Source organism: Prinia subflava, chromosome 1, assembly GCF_021018805.1.
Source record: "Prinia subflava isolate CZ2003 ecotype Zambia chromosome 1, Cam_Psub_1.2, whole genome shotgun sequence".
Lineage (NCBI taxonomy): Eukaryota > Metazoa > Chordata > Aves > Passeriformes > Cisticolidae > Prinia > Prinia subflava.
In genome coordinates this window covers 91,696,356-91,722,580 of record NC_086247.1, presented here as the reverse complement: position 1 = coordinate 91,722,580, position 26,225 = coordinate 91,696,356, and the positions used below count along the sequence as shown (strand labels likewise).

Sequence of the window (26,225 nt, the reverse complement as noted above, 5' to 3'; positions counted from 1 at the left end):
TATGATAATGGCTTGCTGCCTGATCAAATTACCTAATTTTTCCAGGGGATAGAAGGTTTCTGGTGAAATTTCCTTGCTGAATTTTCTGTCAGCCCATTTCTAAATATCTGCATGTTTCATGTCATAAAGACAGAAGCAGTGTCGTAGTTGCTTGTGAGTTTTAATTGTAGCCGGTAGAGAATTTCAGACATGCTGATGCTTGTTTTTACCTTGGGATCCAAATGGCTACATCTTGTTTCCAGGAGCTGGGAAAGATAATTTTCTTAGTCATATCTCTCTGAGACCTAGAGCTGTGCAGATAAAAACAAAAATGAAAAAGAACCCTTAGTGCTATCAACTCCCTTCCTTCTGAAGTCATCACAGCTCAGGTAAAGCAGTTCACTACAGAGTAAGTGCAGGCTGGGGTATGTAAGAGCAGAGTGCATGTTTGATACCTACGAGATTGTTCGCTGACTGTTACTGCCGTGCAAAAGGGTCACATCAGATATTAGTAGCAAGAAAATTCTAGATGTCCCGATATCTATCCACCCTTGTTCATTTTTGGCTGTGCCTGTTTTGGGCTGCCTAGTGTGCAGCAGGTTGCTTACTATTTTAAAAATTCAATAAAAATAGGAGGGCAGCAAGCAGTGAGTGTATAGTTGTGTTTATACTGTGTATGTACAGACAGAGCTGTATATCCTTGATTGAAATCCTCTGTTCAGCAGAGGCTCCTTTGGTTAGGTGCTTTGTAAAGATTTAGTTTTTAAGTCCTGTCTGAGTCTACTCTCACTATTCTCAGCTCTATTTTGTAGCACTTGGCCATGCAAAGTGATGCTCCCAAACAGGGCATTGGAGGAGATTCAGCTCAGCAAAGCTGCAGGCAGAGCAGAACTTGTTGCCACTGTTTTCCATATGTTCCTCTCCATGGGAGCCTGACTGGACCTCGACCTGAGGAAGACGCAAAATGGAAACTTAATGGACAAGCAAGTCCCACCCCCAGGTATATGAAGCAGCCAAACTCTTTTGTTCTCATTCTCTTTGGTTGAGGTTGTTTCTGTCCTGGGGGAGGACCCTCTGTGTGTGTGTGTGTTAGTGTGTGTGTGTGTACACTACAGGAAGCACATTCATCCCTTGCTCTGCTAATTCCATGAACACATTTAATGCTCAGCCTTAATCTGCAGCCCTTAAAAAAACCCTTCCCTTATTTCCTCTTTTTTTTTTTTTTTTTTTTTTTCTGTTTTGTTTTAAGTTAGTTCACATTGATTAATCATTTCAGAAATGTTTAGGGCTGAGATTGTGAAACCTTTGCTGGCAAGAGTTTTTCCCCTGGAGTCAAGGAGACTACTCATTAGCATGACTACTTGCCAGCATGGAGGAGGGATTCACAATCTGGACGTTTGTAGTTTTAAAAATATGTCTCTATTTAGCTGATTTGAGCAGCTGAACAGGGCTAGTTATGGAAATCAGGCTGTCATACTCTGGTGTTTTACTTCAGAATGCATCTTTGGTGAAGAAATGTATTTTTGCATAACACACACACACATTTAAACAGTATTTTAGTTATCTGATTGGTGCCTTCACTTTCAAGTACAAGCATTGTGTGATGCCCAGCATAAACCAAGTTGTTTGTTGGTAAATCCCAGCTCTATACCTCTTAGCTTATGCACAGTGCAAAAATGCATGTGTGTCAGTATTGACAGAAAAGCCATTATGGACAAACTATGCCAATGATGTGGGTAGTGCTTGCAGGATACCTGGTTTTGAGCCTAGTGGGTGGAGGGGGTAGAAGGTGAGGAGTGGGGTATGGTTGAATCTGCAGGACGTGAAGGTGGCATGGCTGTACCTCTTGCTCCTGCCTGCAACAGGCAAAACTCAGAGGAAGGAAGTCTGGCTCTGTGACAGAAAACCCTGTGCTTTATATTACACTGGTTTCCTACTGTGAGTCAGTCACTCCCCCTTTTTTTCTGAGGACAAGTGAAATAATTCTGCCTCTGCTCTGCATGGCTAACAGCAGCAGTGACCTTCAGGCTTCCCTCTTAAAGCTGGTGTGGGATCATCCCAGGGAAATTTCAAAGCAATGGTATCTTTCCCTTTCCCTGCTGCTCCTGCACCCCACTCTGCTACGTGTCTTCTCTGCACCCTTTAAGTCTGGGTGCTGGGCTGTTGGAGCACAAGAGTTCCCTCTTCTGTCTGCCTCTCCCTCCACCTTCCACAAAGCTGACAGGGAGATTTTTCACCTCCTCACTTTCCTTTTTTCCTCTTTGATTAACTTTGGACCAGATGGCCAGTCCCCAATCTCTCAGCAGGCATTTGACTGACAGGAGCCTTTGATAAACCTCATAAGAATAAAGTCATCTTCAGGTCACCTCCTCTGCCTGGCCTTTAGCATCCCACACATACCACCATTATCTGCTGAATAGGAGACAAAGGAAATTAGCTCCAATTCCCTATCATCCCCATTATTTTCACACTGATTTAAACAATGAGGCAATGAGATGCCCTTCACTTTCCTTGGAAAGGTACAAATGTCAGCTGTTAAGAAATGCAAACAAGAGGGTTCCCATGTTAATGGATGGGCTTCTTTGTAAAGCCATGAAGTGGTAAAGTGGATTTATTCACCGCCTGCCTAGAAAATGCTTAACACACTTATAAACAAATTCCTTAATGACTTTTATTTTATACACAGTGTGGAGTGCTTGAGAAGTCTCATTGTTTTGGTCTGCATGTATACAATGAGATGATATACTGCTCTTTTTCCATACGCAGTTATCTACTGAAATCTTGGAATCTGAATTCCCTGATACACAGAAAGGTTTAGCTGTGTATGAATCCAAATACTGTGATGTAGGAAGCTACCTCCAATTTCAAGTGAGAAAATAAATTAGTATACTCTGGACAGAGGACCAAAGTGTATGAATCAAAACACCAGTTCTCCAGAGATTTGTAAGTAGTAACTTCATATCCACTTGGCTATTAACATTTTATCTGAGAACAAAAATAACAATACACCTTAGGAATTATTGCCTATGGGGCATTTTAGGCCAGGCATGCTAGAAAATATCTGCAAAAATATTTATTTTGATGTAAGTTCTTTTCCAAGATTGTGGTCTTCCACTTGAATTGATTTGACTGTCAGTTAATTCCGGTTTTTTGGCAGCTGAAAGTGTCTGGATGATTAGGTACTTGCATGAAAACATTCTCCAGATCACTGGCACACCCTGATACACTGCAGGAGATTAAATCATCAGTGGTCTCCAAATCAGCGTTTGGGAAAACTGGTCCATAATTTGGACTACACTAAGTGACTTAACACTCAGTGTGCTTTACATTAAAATATAACCTTTTTATTCTTCTCTGCTTACTCTCTCTAGTAAGGCAGTCAGCATCTTGCCTCTAAAATGGGGGTCCCAACAAAGCCATCTCCTGATGTACACATAAAAAGCACCACACAAGAATGTGTTTGTATATTCCACACAGCAGCAATGGTGCTGGGAGCTAGAAAGTGGGAGCTGTATTCCTGTTGCCCAGTATGAAACAGGAGCAAGGACAGTGTGCCAGGTCAAGAGACTGGTGAGCAATTCTGCACACCTTGCCAAATTGCTAGACCTTGGCTTCCTGTGCAGTCAGCAGAAAGAAAAGTCATCTTGGTACCGAAGTCAGGCATGTAGAGAAGTCAGTCCTGCCTGCTTGATGCATCGTGGCTTCTGCTGACTAGAAGTCTGAATCACTCTTTGCCTATTGACCTTAGATGCCACTGTAGTGGGGGTTCCTATATTAGACTACCACTGAGCAGCCTGAATGTGGTGGCACTGAAAGGGATGGTCTGAGAAGGCCTTCCTGTTGTTTTAGTCCTAGCGTGGTGTTTGCCACATACCTTTGGCCACTGATGAAGTCTGGTCTTTTTCTTCACAGTGTTTTCACAAGTACCTTACATCACCAGTGGCAGAGAGAATTCAGATGATGAATTGTATAGGCTGATTTATACTTCTGGGTACCCCTGGCTACCCTTCATCATGAGCTCTGTGTCTAGAGAACAATTGCAGAACTGGAGCATGAGAGGACATCTAGCTTTTAAATAAAGACCCTCTCCATGCGAATTCAAACATACTCTTGCTGCTGAAGGACAATGCTAATATGGACATCAGGCAGAATCTATATTTTTTTTGCTTTGGGAGAGTCTCTTTTCTATGACTTCTGTTACTGGTGTAAGATCCATTCTGTGGTACTGCAGTAAATGATTCCCATTCAAAGCTGCCCAGCTTATGAACTCAATAGAATTCACTAGTTGAGAGAAGTCTTGAGAAAAGTGAGTTAAGCCTAATTAAAGTATTCATTCTTCAATCATTCCTGAAAAAAATCAAAAGAAATATTTGCTTCTTTTTCCTTCCAGCTAAAAGGCTTCCAGTGTGGCCTGTACCTTCAAAGTATTTCAACTGCTTAGCAATTATGCCTTGTTCCTCTTTCCTCTATATTCCATCTTATGGGGTGAACCTTAAATCACCACAATTTTATGGGTGCTGACAATAAAAGGACAGTCTTCTGCTTGCTCTCAAAAACCTGTAATTCATGTTACTTTTTGAAGCATTTGAATAGCTAACACAGAAGGCCAGATGCTTGCTTCCATTTATCAAGTCTCACCTTCTTCGTGTTGTGGTGTTTCTCTCTTGATCACGGCTGGCATTTCACCACGCTGCCTTTTTTCTGAACCCCTGAGAGTCAGTCCTCAGCCACTGAACTGGCTGAAGATGGGCACTCAGCTTAGCTAGCTAGAACGTGGCACAGGAACAGATGGCTCCTGCCCCAGCAGCCTTGGTAGTGCTTTAACACTTCTGAAGGCACCTTTGCACTGGTAAGGGTGGGAAGCTCGACACATTTCCATGCATCCTGCTGCACGCTTTCTGATCAGAATTTGGAGGAGGAATTGAACTTCTGGCAGCAGTTATGAACTTGGCAGCCAACCAGTTCCTTTTAAGTACCCTGCTGTGTCAGGGTGCAGATCAAGGTGCAAAACCAACCTTCTGAAAAGTTTATTTTCCTTAGATAGGGAAGAAGGAAGAAGGAGTTGCATGCAGCTAACCTGTGGTGGGGATTGGAAACTCTCTGCAGTACCAAGTATGTTTTTTTAAGCACCATTCTCTCCCCCAGTTTGTTTTTCTCGTACAGCCTGTCACTGCTTGGTGCATTTGTCTGTCCATCTCTGCACATGAATGGACACACCAAGAAGATGGGCTGATACACTGGCACCAACAGAGCGTGACTTAAGTCACATTACAATAAAAACTCAAATCAATCTGAAGAAGCAAGGACGTGGCAAAGCTTCCAATCTCAAGGTTTTGACTTTTGGGGATTTTTAAGCAGTATCTGCAATTCAAAGTGAGGGGTTGAGGGTGGGGGGCTTATGCTTCCCATTTCATTTTTAAGAAGGTCACAGTGAAAGCTTTTGATTGAATATTTTGCATGGAACTGCCTATGACAAAGAGAAAAACGAGGGGTTTGTCAGAGTACTATGAAAAGAGAGAAATATCTATGTTAGATTTTTAAGGTATATTTGAAAGAATGAAATAAAAAAAAAGCTTTCAAATCCTCAGGGACTTTCCAATTTATCAAGAAAGACACATTCTTCCTAATGAAAGGTTACTGACCTTCATGAATGTGACAGTTCAATTACAGCCCATTCATATGCAGAGCAGTCGTTGATAAAGGATTTAGAAAATGTGACTAGCATAGCAAAAAAAGGGGGGGAATGTCTGGAAAATTATTTTTTATTGTGGAGCAAGAAATATAAATAAGATTCACTCAGGTAGTAGAACCTTTTCTTCTCTGGCCCAGCAACCCATTAGATTTGCTTCAGTGAATACATTGACTTTTTCCTCTTCTTTTTCTACTAATATTTCTGTCTTTTTAATCCTCTGAACTACTAAACCTAACAAATCATAAAGCCCTTGGGGTGCTGAGATGCAGGGTTTTGAACATTTTTTCCCTCTGACTGGCAGAGAAAGCTGGAATGTGTCCTAATGTTTTTTTAAGTGCTTGACTAGTATTTAAACTCTTAAATGGATGGAAAGTTAAAGCAGCAGCAAATGCACATGCACATACATGTAGCCCCCCTTCCTTTTCCTTCCACCTTTTCCTCCCCCTGCTTCCCCACACACACTGAGCTTGGCCTCTCCAAGGCTGTTAATAGCCAAAGCAGATATTGGCTAGACTCACTGGAGCCAGCCTTCAGCCAATGGAGGGTGACACCTGTGAGCTGATGTTTGTTGAACTCTCCAGGTGTAGGAAAGATGCTTAAATTGATGTAAGGCAGGAGCTGTGAAAACAGGCAAGTGTGTCACTCATACATACACAGCTCCCTGGAAGATCCCAAGGCCAAGTTGTTGCAAAACGACGAGAAAGAAAGAAGGAAAGAAAGAAAGAAGGAAAGAAAGAAAGAAGGAAAGAAGAAGAAAGAAAGAAAGAAAGAAAGAAAGAAAGAAAGAAAGAAAGAAAGAAAGAAAGAAAGAAAGAAAGAAAGAAAGAAAGAAAGAAAGAAAGAAAGAAAGAAAGAAAGAAAGAAAGAAAGAAAGAAAGAAAGAAAGAAAGAAAGAAAGAAAGAAAGAAAGAAAGAAAGAAAGAAAGAAAGAAAGAAAGAAAGAAAGAAAGAAAGAAAGAAGAAGAAAGAAAGAAAGAAAGAAAGAAAGAAAAGAAAGAAAGAAAGAAAGAAAGAAAGAAAGAAAGAAAGAAAGAAAGAAAGAAAGAAAGAAAGAAAGAAAGAAAGAAAGAAAGAAAAGAAAGAAAGAAAGAAAGAAAGAAAGAAAGAAAGAAAGAAAGAAAGAAAGAAAGAAAGAAAGAAAGAAAGAAAGAAAGAAAGAAAGAAAGAAAGAAAGAAAGAAAGAAAGAAAGAAAGAAAGAAAGAAAAGTGTTTCCCTTGCTTTGAAAGCATTCCAGATTATCTGTTTATCTATCTCCATGCATACACACTCACAGTTGTGGGCCAATGCACACATGAAGTGCTGCACAGAAATAACTTGAGGTACACACATACAAACCCATCTTGTGTCTTAAGGTGAAAGCAGGCTGAGCACTTCTGGAGTTAGATGAGGACATTCCTTTGAGTAAACTCTCCTCACAAGGCTGCTCCTGGATGGAGCAGCCGTGGTGCCGATTGAGAGTTCAGTACCTTATATCTATGCTGGGTCAGGGTTATATGGAAGGCATGGTCTTCCAGAGAGCAACAGATTCCCAGCTTTAACCAAGTGCTTGAAGAGCAGCCAGGTGGGTGTGCCAAACCTGCCTTTAGAAGTAAGAGCCAAAAGTCATTTCCTTGACCCTCTCCTCAGTATCTGTGAAATGGCACTGCCCAGGCACAAGGCTGAGATTTTCGGCCCTGCCCAGGCAGGGAAGAGCTGCAGGGACAGAGACTGTAAGATCTCTGTTATTCTCAGAGGAACAACTGCATGGAGCAGAAGTCAATGCAGAATACCTTCTACTTCTGTTATGACTGATGATGTTTTTTGAGAAACCAAAACCACTCTGAGTCCTTCATGCTGCTGCACAGTCTGTCTCCCCTGCCTAGTTACCTTCTCTGGGTAAATTTCAAGCCCTATCCCTAGTGAATATTTTACCACTTTGCTGACTGGGTGCTGAAATTTGTATAGGTTGTCAAGAAAGTTCCAAGGGGCCTGTAGTTTTTCATCAGCAAACACCCCTTGGTACCAACTGCTTTATGATCTCTCAGCCCCTGTTGGTTCATTTGGATTTAGGTGATCATTATAGAGGAAAGAACACTTCCTTGTCCTTACTCTAATTTTAGACCAAGGGCTGGCATGGAACTCGCTTTGGCAGCATTGAATGATATTGTCTCATAGCAATGTAGACAAATAAAGTAATCAATCAGTCTTTATTGGTACTTTCAGATGACTTTGAAATGCATAATTGTAAGGTATTGAATTATGGAAATCTTGGTAGAAATTACAAGCATCCCTTTGGAATGGTCATATTCTTACATCTCTTTTAAGCTGAAGTTCATCTGATCTTTTTTGAAGGGCTTTTAAAAGCAGAATTCTTTTTCTCCCTTTTGTTTGGCACCTACCTGAGACCTTCATGAGGGTGTTAGGAGGCCCAAGAGAAATGAATCCAATATACTCCCACAAGGTCTGTTTCCAAGAAATCCATTGATGCAGTGCAGTGGGCAACCAAGCATCTGTCTGGGACATTCTGATTTTTTTTATATCCTTCTTGCTTTTCCTGGTGCCCAGAAGCTTTGGGCAAGCTCTGACAATCTGATGACCATCTCCCTTGCCACAGCTTTTAGCTGTCTCACAGGGTAGCAAGATTACAATCAAGGCCCTTCAAGCACTGGAAAGGAGTTTTCCAGTTCTATGTACACCACTTGTTTCTAACATTGAAAAGAAAAAGAAGATAAAGGGATTGAAAATGTCATTTTTAAGTTAAGACCTCTTTGGAGTCTGTCTGTGATGTTAGATTCATTGTAGGCGGGGTCACAATCCAGCAGAACAGTTAAGCATTGAAATTGGAACATTATTGTATCTAAACTGAGGACTGAAACAATTATATTTACATTGAGAAAGTACAAAAACTAATCCAAGTATATTCTATTAAATTCTGTAGTCATTCCTCAAATATGTTTTCTACAACCTGCTGTAGTCTATTTGGACTATGAAATGATATTAAGGGTTTACTGGAATTCATCTGAGCTAACCTTTCTGCAGTGTTTTGTCTTTGCCTGTTGTAGATAATGCATACCATCTAAGCTTTTTTTTTCCCTGTAAGATTCCCTAACAAGACTGTAAAACATTTGTCACAGAAGGGCTCACTTTTCACCAGTAGTAAAATGTATTTTGTCTATTTACCAATGACAATCTGATCAATTCTCATTTTTTGGATACCTTCATTTTCATGACAGAATTTAATATTCAGATTGAGTAAAAAGCCACCATTACTGAATGCAAAATAATAATTATCAGTAGCAGCAGCATGAGAGCATTTCTGACCACATTAGCTTTGCTGAAAAATAAAGACTCTGTTTTCTGCTTACATTTAATTGGCAGGGTTCCTTCAAAGTTTACTCTTGGCCCTGAGACTTGAGAGTGCAGTCAGGCATGTGGCTGAGAGCAGTCCTAATAGGCAAGGCGGCATAACCTCACCAGCTAAAGCTCAGGGGCTGAGAGGGGGTTGCTCACCAGGGGAAAAACACAGTGTGCTGCCGCTCAAGCTAGCATGAACTTTACATACTGCATGCCTTGCTGATTGATTAAAAATGTAGTCATCCTTAAAGGCAAACCTCCTAAGGACTTACAGTAAGTCACAAACACAAAGATGTTTTTATGTTGTGCACTTTTATGTAACAGACTCTTCTGGGATGAGGACTTTGTTTGCAGTCAGCGCGAGTTGGTTGGTGGCTCCTGTCAGTTCGCTGGTCGGGGCAGGTTCTCCTCAATCAGTCCTCGTGGAAACCAAACTGCACCTGAGCAAACATTGGAAGGTGGAGAAAGAGCTGCTTTCAGTTCACAGCCACAAAAGTTGGAGTGACTTATGCATGTTCCAGTAGGGAAAACTTTCTCTCACGGCTGATTGTTTGATAAGATATGGTAGGAATTAATTTTAGTGGGGCTAGAATTTGTGAATTATTGTATGGCTGGCCCCCTTCTAGCTGGATTTTGAGGTGTATCTGGAAGAAAAATATTGATCAGACTTTGTCTTTCAGTTGCTCTGGTGCCCTCAGTCAACTGAGATGACACACAGGAAAGCATTTGCATACATACTCTCTAGATAGCAAAAAACGAAGGATGCACGAGAGAGGCCACAAGCATCTTAGGGTAGGGTTAATGTCTTGTAGCCACAGTTTCAACACAGCCTGGAAAGTATTGTGACCTGAGTGGCAGGTCAAAGTGAAAAAGCACCTTGTGCACAAGGAAGGAAAACAGCCTCTGACGGAATACTACCATTAATGGTCACTGGATCAAACTAAGATTTCCTTGTGTAAAGTGAGGCTGAGGGGAAGAAAAGGTTCCTTTTCCAAGCAGATGCGATGTGCCACCACTGTGTCCTGGAATTCCAATTTCAACATGGGCATAAATTCTTTCAGGTGCTGTTCATTAAAACTGTGGTGAAGAAGGTAAAAAGGCACAGGAAGTTGAGTGTTTTACTGTTATTTGTCTGGCCTAGTGCATACTCTGCACGTTAGGGTAGACACCGCTCTGCCTCGTGTCTTACAACATATTGATAGGAGGGACTGGGTCCAGAGAAGGCAATGTTGGCTCACTTTTACATAACGTTATAACTACATGTGTATATATGTCAAATTTGAAGTATTTAAACAGACCCCGATTCTGGTGTATCAAAGTGTCTAGAAAACACATCTCTTCAAAAGAACCTTTTGTGCTTTGGAAGAAGCAAGAAAAATAGTATCAGGCAAGATATATTACAAAATCTGGGCCTCAGTCCAGGAAAAGCACAACTTTCCAAGATCCTCACATTTCTACATTATGGCCTATATTGAGGTCAAACCTTTTTAAGGTGTAGATTTTTCTTCTGGGTACTGCAAGAGGAAACAATGTGGGTTTATTTCCGGTTTTTTTTCTTTATGGGGAGTAATGTGATCCTGGGATATTTGTTTTTTAAAAGTTTGTGACTTTTTTTTTTATTGCTGGGTTCTATTCTTGTCTTCTGGTTTGCAATGAGTCTTGATGGTGCTCTTAAGGGTTAAGAATTGTGGATTCCCCTTGAAGAGGAAGGATACTGAAACTTTAACATATTTTCTCCAACATGCTTTTTTAGCAATCAAAGAAAGCCTATGAAAGCTGGAAACTTCGGAGTGTTTGCACATCTAAACCGCATTTTTCTTTCGTTGTAGCTCATAATTCTACCAGTTTTCCTACAGTCTCACTATGCCAATGAGATAATTAAAGCATGAACTGCTATTGTCAGACAAGATGACACTGGAAAAATATCTCAAATCATTTTAATAAAAATTAAAAAGTTGAGAAAAATACCCTATCATTTTGTCTAGGACAGGGATGGTCCTTAAAGATTTTTTTAGGGTAAGGAAAAATCTCCTCAGTGATTTTAGCAGTTCATCTCTTCTGAGCACAGGAAAGGAAGGGTGTAGCTGAGAGATCGCTCTACTCCAGCTACCATCCCCTTAAGAGAGCAAACTGCCACCAGCACAGGTGGTATCCAAATGTCTATATGTCTCTTGATTTCCTTGAGGGCAGTGACTCCAGATCAGGGCTATGATCAGCCTGCAGGGCAGTCAGTCCTGCCCTACTGGTCTGAACCAGGTAAGAGCAGGTGTATAATCTACTCCTGTCTGTCCTTGACCTTGCTGTGTAGACAGGGATGAAGATTCCTTCCACACATCCCCCTGCTTGCCACAGTTAATCCTATGCATTCACTCCTTTTAACACTGCATGTGGATACATGCAAATGTCATTACTGAGGTGCTTTATTGCCTGTGAGTGTAAAGGAGCCAAGGGACTTCACACAGAGGCACAGAGTGACCATTCAGTGGTGCTATTAAAAAAAAGGAGAGGTAAAATATAATGGAGGTGGGTCTCTTCCCAGCCAGCCAGCTACATAGTCTAACACTGGTGGTGCCTTCATGTTCTGCATGAACTGCTGACTAGGAGGTTCATGTGGTTGCTCTACTATACATCAGTAACATATTCCATGCAAAAGCAGGCTTTGGCTATGCCCAGACACTGTTTGAACATTTACAGGTATTGACAGTCCATGGGACAGCCAGCAATCCTTATTTTCAGACAGATTTCTGGACAGATAAAAGAGGACATGCTTGGTGAAACTGGCCCCTAGAGCAGCCTCAGTAATCCATCAGTTCTTGGCCTCCTGTCTCCCATTTTAAGGACAGGAGGCCAAGACTCCACTGTGTCTTGGTGTCTTCTGTGATGCAGTTCTGGAGTGCCCCAGAACTGGCCTGCCTTTGTTCCATGCATCTCCTGTCCTGCAAGGAAGGCCAACAGAAGGAAAAAAGTTAATGGGAAATGGGTGGTCTCATGATCCCCAGTGACCAGAGTAGCCCTGTAATCTTGCTAGGGACACTGCAATTTATAGTGAAAGTTGAAGTGGTGCAGACAATTCAGTCTTCAGGTTTTAATCCTGGGCACTTTCCAGGGTGAACTCTGTGAATTTCCACAGAGATCTTGTTGTTCCCATAATTTTTTTTCTAGTCTTTTCTTGAATTAAGTGACAGCAACTACTCTCAGTGTCTCATACTGAGTAATCTGGGAAGTCCATGCCTTCTATTTCGGCTTCATATCAAAGTTTGTTACCCATAGAATGAAAGATAAGGAGGTTTGGTTTGGTTTATTGGTTGGTGGTTTTTTTCTGCCAGAGAATGTGTGGGTAGGAAAACATCTAATCTGTCAAATTCTTCATGACTAATAAATATTAACTGCTTCAAGTATTCTAATTATCTCAATTTTTAAAAATCTGGGGCCAACTACTTAAATATTTAACCATCTGCCAAAAAGCACTCTTGGAGGTTTATTCTACAACATAAAGGCAATGTTGTTGAAAATGGAAACTTTTAATATAGTGTTTAGATTAATATGATGTTGATTTTTTTTTTCTTCACTGATGAAGATAGTGCTTTAAATTTTGTCAGGGTCTCCACATAATGACACTCCCAGTCTCCTCTAAACACTGTTCCATTTGAATGTGCCTGAAGACCAAATTGGCAGAGAAAGGCTTAAAAACTCCCTGTGTTGGGATACTGGACAGTTGGTTAACCCATGTTTAAGGCAATGGAGCTGGCCACAGGATATGCCCATTGCTTCTTCTGTGTGATGCAATAACCAAAGACAGTAAGATGCAGTAGAACAAGAATAATGATACTCATTTTCAATTCAAGCTTAGCAAGGCAGATGTATGCCAGCTGGGCTTCCAAATCCTGGTCTTCTCACTTTCACTTTTTTTTGCATTCTTTGCTTCTCTTGATCTGGCAGTGCCTGTAAGACATTGAGGGGGAAAAAAGGGAGAGAGAGAGACTTTAAAATTCCAGGCAGCAAGTAGGAACAATCCAGACAGCAGGTGATATTTCAAAGCTTCAGGTCAGGAAGAGTCATCAAGCCCTGAGGCCTTATATCACTTCAGATCCCCAGAAATCTTCTGAATTCCAGAAGCTTCCTGACCTCTTTCAAGGTAATAATGAATAATCAATACTATATTTGATCACTTGCATAAAGGCACTACAACAAATGGCACCAGGTCTTTTGAAAGAAAGAAGAACATTTTGATCTTACATTGTAAAATTGCCATGCTCAAGACTACCTCCTGGCTCACAGGCTTAATTATGTAATGACATCCAGCGGGACTACAAAGGGCTCTTGCAGAAAGCCAGGCTCCTCTGGGAATAAAGTGTCTGAAAGGAAATGTTTAGGCTCAGAGATCCTCTGGCACACAGTAATGTTTCTGAAGAGGATCCTATGTGGTATCACTTTAATGGTGTTCTACTTTGGACAGGGCAATAAAAACAAGCCTATTTTCAATGCAAGAAACACTGATTTTTGGGGAGACAGTTGCACCAACATATGAACAAAACACTATTTTATTCAGATTCTCTGAAGTGTTACAGAAGTGACAAATGTAAACTTACTTCCCTCCTTTCCCACTTATACCACTTACACGTTGCCCCCTTTGTTCTACTAGAATTGGCTATTGATGGACAAAAGGTGAATTACACCAGCTTGAGCTGTCCCCTCACTTGTCAGGGAAAGTAAGAATGTCTTTTGGCTGTGGCATAAATGGTGTAGTGTTACTGACATCTGAGCATATGTGGAGTTATGAATGTGCATTTGTTATCCAACCAAAGCAAGGAACCCTGCCTAACTGAGGAAGAAACCCTGGAGAGGTGACTGCCTCCTTGCAAGATGTTGAGGCAGGATTTATTTTCCCTTTTTTCTTTTTTGTTTCCTGATGAAAGGTCTGAAAATGCACCTTTTATAAGTTAGGACACTGGGATGCCTGCCACATTGGGTAGTGTTTAAATCTGAATTACACATGTGACTTGCACGTCTTCCTTGTTGTCTGGGTTAGGATGTGTACATCTTTACTGGTTTATATAACAGTTGTCTCTTGTACATCATGAAGTGCTAAGTATGTACAGCCTTGGGTCTGGAACTTGAGATTATAGTATTCCCACTAACAGTGCACCAGCAGTGTCCTACAACACTGTATTGACCCAGACATGGCTTTCATGCCATTCCTGCCAGCAGCAAAGTCCATTGGTGCAGTGCTGACTCTGGCTGTGTGTTGTATTAATGGCTGAAAGCTCTGAATTCAGTGAAGAGGTAGAGCAGAGCAGCTTTGCTTCCCATCATTCTTGGCTGAGGATAAGGACTAAATAATATTTCACGAGCAGTGATTTCACGAGTTCTCCATATGAGGAGTCCTCCTTTTATCACCTTTAATGAGATTAACGATTCTGTGCTCTGCTTATGAGGTACAGCAATCACTTGCAGATGACTTCCTTAATTTTTCATTCACTGTGCTTGGAACTCCCTGGGTGAAAATTAGACTGTATTTTTACAACATGTAGATATTTCTAAATTCTAATAAAGACAGAACAGTTTTCTAAGATGCTCGGAAACCTAGTTTTTCTAAGTCTTAAGGACAGAAGAGATGACACCAAGCCTGATAGACTCCTGTTAAATCACATTTCAAGCATGCTCTGCTCTCCCAGTCCTGTGTCCCCCTTGAGTGAAGTTCATATCCATATTGCTACTAGAAACAATTATTTATGGAGGCAGATATTGCATGGGAAGAAAGTATAGCGCAGGAACAAATCCTAGTGTTGGACCAAAGCTCTTTGTAGCTGGTGGGGACACATACAATGACTTCACTGAGCTGCCAGTCTGGCACTGTTAACTTAAACTATTTGTGCTTTTCAGCTCCTGCTCAAAGACAAAGGCTACAGCCCCATAGCTATTACCACTCTCCACTGACTGTGCTGTATTCTCAGCATTCTCTTTTCAGTCCCTTGACTCCAGTTTTGTCATTTCCCTCTAAACAAACTAGTCAGATTTCTCTGTGAGTATCCCAGTAAAATGGGATGTTCCAGAGGGGCTATCTTCCTGAAAGACAGGTATGCAAGAATAAAAGGACTTGATCATAGAAACAGAATAATGACAGAAGAACAAAGTGTAAAATAACTCTTATACCTAAGCTGTATTATTTCTAATTCAGTGTCAAATTTCTCCTGTTTCTGAGTATGCTAGGTTTTTTCTTGCCTTTCAGTAAATTCTGCTATTCACTGTCCTATTTTATGTTTATGTATATGCATATTTGTGTGGGGGTCATATATACATAGATGGGGTGAATATAGAGATAAAGATATGCCACAATTTGCTTTAAGGTAAATTTTTTGTGTTGCTGATAGCTGAAACAATAAATGGAGGGAAATTAATATATAAAGAAATGGAGATATTAATGGTTCTATGAGGCCAAAATAAAGGAGCTTGTATTGTCTTTCTGTTTCAAAGAAAATTCCTTGACTGTGCATCTAACGAACTCTTAAAAGTCAAGACACCAATGTGGTGGAATGCATTGACAAGGAATGTAACTCTCTTTCAACTGGTGATAGATTTTCAGTAGATGGTATCAGTAGACACAGCAGAAATGAGATGCAATGTATTCCTTCCCTGTAAGAGAGCTGCAGCTTTTGACTTCTGTGACTGAGATTTTTCACTCTCTTTTTCTTACTTTGCTTGTCAGGTTATGCTACCAACTTCATGGGAGCTTTTTACTTAGGGTTGATTTACCCCCTCTCCATTTTCTCTCCATCCCCCAAGACTCCAGTATTTCCTTTCATGCTTTGGCTGAAAGTAAGTGTAACTTTCTGAATGTCAAGCATAGCCAAAACAAAACTTAACCTAAATGTTAAACAAAATCCAAGAGGGCTCAGTTATGCCCTTTAAGTCCAGATTCAGGGCTCTGATCTGGATGATTCTATCTGTCTTAAAGGAATCTTTCCCAAGAAATTGCCTTTCCTTTCTCTGTGATCAACTGTAAAAAACATATCAAGTTTTTCTCTCACACTGCCTAGTCATCTCTCTAAAATCCTGTTTAATCAAAAAAAAAAAAAAATTACAAACAATGTACTGAAGACAAGCTTTTCAGTAAATAAAAATGTGTTTTATAAGAATAGGGATAAAAGAGTTAAAAAAAGTAAAACATCGTCCATTCCAAGCCTTTACATTTTGAAAACATTGATGGAATTAGTTTTTCACAGTTTTACCAGCACTACTTTTAAGCTTGCTTCCCACGCTGTTGTGCAAGTTACTTGCAGACTGCTCAGGGATACAAATCCTCACCAAGCCTGACTCCTAGTGCCTCTGACAAATGCTCATGCTGTGAAAGAAGAGGCATTCAGCTGCCCTGGATTGATCAGGCTGTCAGACATCCTTGGAGAAGTTACCATGGAAAGAAACTCCAAAACTTTGTTTAAACTGAGGGCTGTTAATCAAGGCCTTGGTACTCTCATTAGAGAGGGGTGGAACCATTTAAAGTCGGGAAGCTGCAGTATATGAAAGTCATGAAATCGAAATGAACGCATCTCTTGCCAGCTGGTTTCACACCCCCAGTTGGCAATACACAAAGGTTTAGAGGGGGAATTAAATCCATTTTTCAACAGATATAGCTATTTTTGTGATTATCATATAGATTCCATGAGCTGCACTTTGGTCCTATCAAGACAGGAAGGCAGCTGCATGAGAGGTGGAAAGAGAGAAAATGATTAAGATGAAATCACCACCAACAGCTACCATGGGCAGGGAAAGCAGTGCTGGATCCCAGCCGCAATACCTTTGCAACCTGGTTTGAATGGGCCTGATGGGATGTCATAATGTAACCCACGATGAACGAGGTATGTGGAAAGCTGTCTGACATGGGGCTTTATTTCAAAGAAAAATACAGATTCCTTCCAGGCTCTAATTGTTTTTATTTTGCTTGTTTTGCTCTTGGGGCTAACATTGCCTTCAATAAAATGAGATTAAAAAAGTAGAGTGAAATAACACTCTGAACCACATTCAAGGGAGAAGAACTTGAAGAAGAAAGATATTTCCTCAGCATCAGTCTTTAAATCAGCTGAAAGGCCAGAAATAAATGGTGGCTGAAGTTTAGCATCAGCCTATGAGGTACAGTTCTGTTCTAATTTGGTTTTTTGTTATTTCTTGGTTTGTTCGGGCTTTTTTCCCCAGAAATCACTGGCCACCTCAGTCCATGAAGTATTTTTGGGATTTGAGGTGATTTTGGTCATGAGACTGCTGCCTCATTCTGAACTGATGACTCAGCTCCCCCCTTTATCAGCTCTGGGCACAATCTTACCCTCCAAACACAACCGAGTTTCCAAGCAAAGAACAAATTTGTATTGTCCATCAAAGGTCAGGACCAAGTGCTCAGCTGTGAACTGCAGGAGTATAAATACTTTCTGGCAATTGGATTTTTGTTGTCTGGTACGTCTTCCTAGCCAAAAATTGTGGCGCCTGCTGTTTCTGATGGCAATTTCCCCCACCCCTTTTAGATTACCAGAAATTCATCACTGTGCAAAGAGCACATGTATCTCTTGTAATCCAAATTTAAGTCCTGTTGTGATTATTTAAGAAGTGCCTGGGAGCCTTGTAGGGACACAGTCACGGGATGAGCTAAAGATTAGTTTCCATTTACTGCAAAGGACTAGAAAGAGTCATAGCAAAACACACATGTCAGGAAAGCAGAGAACAGCCAACAGCAGCACTGCAGCTGCCTCACCGTTGGTCTGACCTGAGTATTCAGAATGGCTCTGGCTGCACAAACAGGTGGAAGATCGGTGTTTTTTCATGCTAAAACAGAGTAAGGGGAGGTTGAGAAGGAAAGAATAAAATAAATGACCTATTGAAGCTCTCTTGAAAGTGTACTGGTTTAGTCAACAAAAAGTGAGGAGTACGCATAAAATTCAGGCATTGGTTTAGTTGTTACTAAATATTAGAGAGAAAAAAATGCTTTTGTGATAGATAAATGGCAAATCAAATCTTGAAACTTACTAGGTTCCCTTGTACTACCCAATTTTTCAAAAGATCCAATGTGTATTTGTTCTGTTGAGAAATAGAAATAAAAATAGCAGGTCACGGTTTTAGAGGTGGATTTTAGAGACTTCTTTTTAATTCTAGCTAGACTCTAGAAAAGTCCTTGTTAGGTTAGTCAGACTCTAGAAGACTCCATTGATTTATCCAGCAAAAGTGAAGACAAGTATACAGAGTCTCTTGTTGCTGGCTTGCCAGTTATTGAATACTGTACAAAAACTGCAGATCAGTAGTACACAACCTCTTCAGAACCCATGTGTCATTCTGACAACTTTCCAGGACCAAGGGGGGCAGACCTAATCTGCATACACATTAACATAAATTTACATAGGAATTGAATCGGAGATGAATGTGCACAGTTGTTATTATTGTGTATTTACAATAAACTTCACTGTAAGTGTTGACAGCACTTCACAAAACAGAGAGGAAGACAAAACATTCTTTGAGAGTCAAAGAGTAAATGAAGCACCATTTTCCTGATAATGGTTCTTCATGGCCTCCCAAAAATTTGATATGGCCACAGGCATTGAGGAATGCAGATTTGAGGCTCTCAGATGGCAACTGCACTTGCATGAATGGCAAAATGAATCTGATTTTCCACAGATAGGAACTTGCTGTGGTCTGTTGTTGAAAAGACTGATTGTTTCAGGGACAGAGATAAGGATTATGGAATTTTTGCATCCTCCTCCAACACTATATTTCAACACCTACTGTTTTACTGGTCTATACGAGTTCTACCTCCCTCTGCGCTGTGGCAGGAAAGGTTTCACTTATCTCATGCTTTTGTCTACTTGCTATTAATATGCTGGAATTGGCATTTATGAGTCAGAGGTATGTTCTGAGCCTGTGTTGGAAGAGGGGTTGCAACTACAGATTAAAGGGCAAGATGGGGAAAATTTTCTATCTCCCAATATGGAAGAGTCAGTGCTGCGCAGTAGGATTCCAAGTACAACTCTTTCATTCCAAAAGAAGGGACCCTCTCTAAAAAGACTTTTAAATAGATGAGTTTTTTGATGTGAAGAAGAAGGAAAACATTCTAGGGTTGATAACCACCCCCCTCCCCCCAACAAAAAAATTAATTTTCAATGGGCATTGACATTTAATAAAGTGGCCTGTAGCATCCCTGGCCATAGAAGATCCTGGGAAAAACTCCAAACTGCCAACACAATTGCTGGATAAGCCAGCCTAACAGACCCAGAGGGCACTGCCAGAAGAAATATCCCCTTTAACTTTCAGCCATGGTGATGCTGTGCATTCATTACCAAGGAGGTGGAAGAACAGCATGATGTGCTTGAATAAATTGTTCAGTGTACTTGTTTTAGATCATGGAGTTAGCTGTTATTTAAGGTTATTATACTCAATGCCTTTTCTCTTTAGAAAGTGCAGAGTAACAAGGAAAAGGAAGTCCATGTCCAGCACAGGTCTCTCTATACTATGTTTTTTGGGGTTAAGTTGTTCAGGATAGGGAGGGAAATTAATTAAACCTCATAAGCATACACATGTCAGTGCAGATAAATCTGGTTTAGACCCTGGGCTGAATATGGCAGCTCAGGAAACATTTTTATTAGAACTAAGTGAGTCCCAGCAATAGTCTGAGGATTCAGAAGTGACAGAGGTATAAAACAGAGTAAGCCCTTGCAATCTGTATGAGAAATGTACCACTATGGGTTCCTGGTATTGTTCAGAACATCTTTTGGCATGACCTCCACTAGGACCTTGGGAATGAGAAAAAATTGCCTGTGAGTTTGGGCCCACAGTCCCAAGCATTTTCCATGGATGATAAAAGAGTTCACCCTGCACCAGCTACGGCTCATGTGTGCATTCTTAGACTGCAGTGAGTCTGAAGAATTGCAATTTATCCTAAACTTTTTCGACTCCAAGTTATCTCTGTGAGCCTAGGTCTGAAGGCAGGGACAATGGCCTTTTTAAATATTTCTCTAGGAGTTGCAACTTTGGGCTGTAACTGGATTTAGAGAAACAGGACACTGATATGGTAGCACACGTCTCTTTGTCAAGTTTTTCTGGGATGTTTGATTTGTTTGACTGGCACACGTCTCTTTGTCAAGTTTTTCTGAGCTGATTCAAAAGCTCATATTTTATACTGTATGATTCACTTTTCTATTGGTACTCTAAAAAAGGAGGATGAAAACCATCCTCTTCCAAACCTTGTGACAATTATTTGCCATCCTAAAACATGTTTATGCCTGAACAAGAAATCATAAATAATATTATCCCTGTGAATCAGTGTCCCAACTCAGGACTCTTGCTTACAGATCTTCTCATAAATTATTCAGCCAGTTCCAATTTTGGTGACTTGCTGAAGAGAATCTAGGTCATAAATTGATATAACTTAAATTGGGTCAGTGACAGGGTGGATTATAAAAGGACTTTTACTGCAGATCCCCAGGTCTTATACCCTGCTGCAATAAATACCTAATTTTTTAATGGAGTGTGAGAGAAACCCAAGAGGCTGGGAAAGCTTTAGTTTGAAATACAGTATAAACTAGTGGTAGAACTTCTTGGGAGAGACAGGCTCAATTGGCTGGTCTAAGTCAGACAGAAGAGGCAGCTGAAACTAATCTCCAGCCTGCTCAGGGACAGATCCAACCACAAATAGACAGGAAGGTGGTGAGAGTTCCTTCAGGTGTTTCTGTGAGGCACCCACCTAGGAGACATGAATGTGAGGCAGAGGAATGCTTAGTTTGAAAATGCAGATACAAGCATCAAGCTCCTTAGCGCCAGTGTACCACGTCTCCAAGACTGAAACGTACGGTAATTCCATCGCGTAATGTTAAGCATCTGTAAACTTGGCTGACCAAATGGGAGGGGTCTGAAAGACCTAAATTTTAATTCAAATGCCTGACATTGCAGCCTATTACTTTAGCCTATTTGGGAATTAAGTATCATGTGCTTTTATGCTTACTATCATCTTTTCATCTCTTTTCCCAGACTGCTATTTTGAGCCAACCTCAGTACCCACAGAGGGCTCCATGACCCATCCACCGACTGCTGAGTTTGCTATGAGACTAACTGCAACTCTGAGCCTGGTTTTCCCTCCCATCTGGCAGCACAAATGAACTGCTGCTGACTGAATGACCACTGATTCTCTTGGAAGCAGAGCTGTACAAACAGCAACAGCCAACTCTGTCACCGTTTGTGAGGATTTGTAGCTTGGGCCGTGAGACATCTGGCTGAGATATTTACGCAGTCCCGTACTGCACTCACTGAGGCTCTGCGTTCACATCTGGAGTCTAGACTGAGTGACTCTATGGGCTGGCCTTCCAGCCCCTGAACAGCTCATGTCCCCCTTGTCTTCCAGCTTGGTCTTTTTAGTGCTTTATTCATTTATTTACTTGCTGTAGGTGCTTCTATCTCATCTGCTTAGACATTCCTGTCACAGCCACGTGGGAGCTTTAGGGAGGAATGGCAGTGACTGACGAAGAGAGGGTAAAAGCAGGCAGGATGGGCAGGGGGAAAAGGCTCTGTTGTGGAAAGGCACCACTTCTCACAGGTGCAGTGATGGGGGATGCCTGGAGCTTGATTACGCTGTTTCTTCTGAGTTCTGCAGCTGTGCTGTGGGAAATGACAGTGCTCAGCTACACAGTTTGCCTTCAGCACATGTGGCAGGAAGCAAGGCTTTCTGTAAGCTTTTAGAAGTGGCCAAGTGGTTGAGCCAGGCCCACTACTCTGGGTTAGATCATCAGGGAACTGCAGGTACCACCTGGCCACCAGAGTTGTTCTATTTCAAGTTAGTTGAAGTTGGTACCCATTCATTTTCTCATTTTCTTAAGCCTCAAAAGGGCACAGTGGTTAGTACTCAGTAGGCTACACGTAATGGTCTATTTGAGACATTGGCACAGGGACAGTAGATGCATCACAGGTCCCCTGGGAGAGATTTAGGAATTGAAAAGAGACATCTAGGTTTAGAAAATTAATCCCTTTAGTTAGTCATATGTTCTGTCTCTGCTCTTAGTTTTGTATCGTTTTGAACATGGGATGTTAATAACTTTACCCTGTACTAGTGCTGTACTTAGAAAACAGATGAATTCCTGGCTGATCTGACTGACACTGTCCCTGGCAGAATTAGCAGTTGCTGTTGCTGCCTATCCTGGGAGCAAATCCTCCGAAATCCTTATTCCCAGCCTCAACATAATTTCTTTCCCTTGGGCCTTTATTCCGTTAGTTCCACTTGCTCCTCTGTCTGGCCCATATTCTCCTTGTAACAGTTTTTCTTTGTTTTAGATTTCCTGGTTGCCTAAGAGCCCTGTCTGCCACTGCTGAAGAAATACTGCTAGGGTGTCAAGGGCTAAGTAATGAGGACAACAGTGGGGTTATGACCTGGAAATGCAGTGGAGAAAAGGAATTGGCTAAGAGTGAAAATATTTGTAGCGTTTGTAAAGATGGGTACTGTGAATGTACCTGTTTGTGTATCTTACATAGATAAGCCAGAATCTACATTAAAAGAAAGTCACAAACTGTAGAAATACAGACACTGAAATGCAGTTCAGTCAATTCTTTAAAAGAGGGTGAAAAGGGATTTCAGATATTCTCTGTGCACCCAAAGCAGCCAGCAACAGCATGATGGCAGTTCTAAGTAAAGGGCCTTAATCAGAGTATACAAAAAGACTGGAATGATGTTTGAACAACATGTCCAGCTCCCAAGCATTGTCTCTCTCCTGCTATCAATGACACCCATTGTGCAATAACAACATTTGCACAGAGATATGTCCCCTTTTGTGCACACAGAATACATTGAAGCAGCCATAGGGCTGCACTAGCCTCAGCTAGAAAAGTCCCCAAGGGCCCGTCTGCCAGCTGCTGACTGATGTAGAGCTGCTGCTGCTGATAATAGGGTACATGTGCTGGCGTGGAGCTGAACTAGGCAATCTGGGGCACAGTCAGATGTGCTCAACAAGGATCAAGTTCAAACCTGTTTAAGAAGTTAGTTCCCGTCAGTGGTGATTTAAGCTAAGTAGCTTTGTTGTGCATTGGAAAGGACAAGGAATGCTCACACAGTCAGCTACTTCATCTTGGCTGTCACTGTGGTGATTTCAACACAGCCAGGGGAGTCAGAAAGGCAGCAAACAGCTGAGATCTGTGACATCCTAAATCACGCAGACACAAGGTGCTAAAGGTGTATTTCCATCAGATGTTTGCCTGGTTGTATGCAGCAGAATTATGCTACATACTTTACTTTCTCTTTCTGAGGAGTAGAAATCAAGAGGTGTGAAGACTTCTTTTAAGATGTAGATCACTGTTCCACACTGAAAATGGTTATTGTTAGTGGAATGCTGCTGATCCATTCAGGAGCAGGCAAAATGTCAGTGTAGGTGAGACCAGAAAAAGTAGATTTTTTTGCCACAGGGATTAATGTACCATCATTGGAGAGCAAACATAAATTCCTCCACTCTACTAAATGCTCTCACCGGAGAGGAAATTAAAAAATGATCACTGCAGTGTTCAAGAAACATAAATACACTATTAATTAGGCAAATGAGCTCTGTAAATGACATTTGTGTTAATGTCATGTAAATATATCATCAGCCATGTTCCTCCTAAAGATATCTCACATGTGCTAAGCAGGATACACCATTGTGTGAATAGTTCACACCATCCAGTATCACAGAGATTTGCTATATTGTTTTCCAGTCTTAGAAACCAGAGTTGGCCTTGTATCAGAACAGTCATTTTGTGAAGCTGCTGAACATAGCTCCTCTGTGTTTCCCAAAATTATTCAGTTCCTTCATCCGAAGAGCATATTGCACAGCAGGAAACACAACTAAAGACCTTCCTAGTGATTATTGCCTCCTGGAAGAACTATGCCATACTCATTCTGATGGAGAAACTGAGTTCCAGAGCAGCAGTTGAGCTGTTACTTAGCTTTTTTTCTGAGAGATTCCCAGTGAAGGCACCTTCAGGTAGATCCACAAAAGTCTTTAAACCCTAGGTAGACCCTTAAATTATAAGTAAAATCCAATTTCAAGATTCTGGCTGGTTGTGTCAACTGGAGTTTGGATATTAATAATAATAATAATAATAATAATAAGAAGAAGAAGAAGAAGAAGAAGAAGAAGAAGAGAGTAAATAAATACCTTTCTGGCCTGGACAAACGGTAATTGAAGCACAGATGACTTATTCCTGGAATGATTTGTTCTGTCTGCTAAACAATCACTTTATTATTATTTACTTTACCATTACTACTTTACCACTGAAGTGGCAGTTGAATAAATACAAGGAAAATTGTTTCAATCTTGTTATCCTGGCAAGGATCCCACTGGCCACAATTGCACTTTACCTTTGCATGGGTTAAGAGAACAGCAGGATCTGAACAGCTGGCCACTTAGTTGGGTTGTTGGTATTTCTAAACCTATATAAGGCAGTGCTGAACTCAAGTACCTTGTAATCTCAATACAGAGATCCTACAGCATCACTCAAGGCCTCTTCAAGGCAATGCATACAACATACGAAAGAAAGCTGTTATCTATAATGCCACAAATCTTTTATGAGGATTATCTCTCTTATCTCATCTGGCATCAGAGGATTACGTGTAATATAGACATGTAAATGGCTTAGTCACAGAAAGATCCTTTGGAAAAATGTAGCAGAGAGGAAGTTTTGTTTGTTTCTAAGCCAGAGAGAAGAGGCAAAGCTCTGCAAATGACAGGGGTATTGGACTAAAGTTGTGTTTGGATTCAACTGGGAGAATTTGCCAAGAGAACTGAGTGCTCACAGCCTTGCTCTGCACATAGCCATTTACAGCCATGCAAAAGGAGGCGTGTGCCTCTATTTCCCCAAAGTCAGCCAGTGTGCCTGAGTATCAGGGGCTAGGGGAAGTGTAAGACAATAATTAAGCCCTGTAGTTCCACCTTGGCCAAACAAAAGCCATAGATTTGAATAATTTGAACTCAGGATAGGATTGCTTGATTTATGAGGCTCAGTTGCATACCTAAACAGATTTACTCATTGCCGAGCCAGCCTAGATTAATCTATGGTAGTTTTCTCCTACTGCCTTCACATATTTTTCTTTATAGGACCCTGGTGGTTTCTCCAAAGACAAAACTTACTTAGTATGATGCAGCTTCCCTGCTTGTAACTTTTTTTCTTGTAACTCCTACCTCTCCTGTCTCTTTTTCCATGTGTGAGATTCTAAGCTAGCCTTGTACACTTCCTCTAGTTACCTTCTTCCTCTCTTTCCTCTCTTCTTCACACTTGCCTATAATCATATTTTTCTTCTTAAAATCTTACTCTGGCTTTTTTTTTTTTTTTTTTTTTTTTTTTTTTTTTTTAAATTATTAACAATAAAGAAGATTTGGGCTTTCCCTTCTAAGAAATACTTATAAACATCCTTTCCTTCTCCACTTACTAGCCAATTACCAACCCTTTCCATGCTTTCATGTCTAATTGCATCTCTAACAGTACTGGATCTGTTGTTTATTGTCTGTTAGCCAATGTCAGGGGCTGTCTTAGACCCTCTCCAGCCCAGCCTCTCCTTTATCCCAAACCACTCTCACCAAGCTCTCTAACGATGGTAGAAAAGAAGAGAACGGACATGTTGGCATACCTTGATGTTATAAACAGCTATGTTTATATTCTCCTGTTTTGGGAACTGATTAAAATCACACTAAAATTAGTGAAGACTTTCCATTGATGTAATGATCCTTTGGTGAGGACCAGCAAAATCTTACATTATGTGAGTCAGAGTTCAAGAGGGAATTCCAATATTTTCATTCATAGATGGTTCATTTCCTGTAGCCTTCACACTGTCCTTTCCACTCGACTGACCTCTGTCTGATCGTATACAATCTCCTTTATATTCCCTCTTACAGGATAAGTAGTTGGATATGCATAGAAGAATGTTCTACTTTCTGAAAGAATTTCTTGGATTCCCTGAAGAGATTAGTTCAAAATTTTAATTAGGGTCATTGGCAGAGTTCCCAAATGCTGGTATATTAGGCTGTGGTTTTAATTTTCATCATCCGTTTCGATTCCTATACAATGCATGGGATTTCTGATGAGTAGTTTATTTGAAATGATGCACGTTTTGTCTCTCCAGTTTTTGTTCAACCCGTTAACACGGATGAGTCATGATTGGCAGCAATGTCTTGTTTTTTCCTTCCAAAGACTGGGGAGGTTGCCCAATAGTCTGAGGACAATTGTCCAAAAGATGTC

General features: G+C 40.9%; 1 long non-coding RNA gene across 3 annotated transcripts in view; it reads left to right on the top strand.

Moving 5' to 3' along the window:
* Window positions 1-264: 264 nt before the first annotated feature.
* Window positions 265-26,225, top strand: part of LOC134553590 (uncharacterized) — a 62,724-nt gene continuing 36,763 nt past the window's right edge. For all 3 annotated transcript variants that reach the window (XR_010081113.1, XR_010081112.1, XR_010081110.1), the window contains exon 1: window positions 265-979. This is a non-coding gene — a long non-coding RNA (uncharacterized LOC134553590). The remainder of the gene's footprint in view (window positions 980-26,225) is intronic.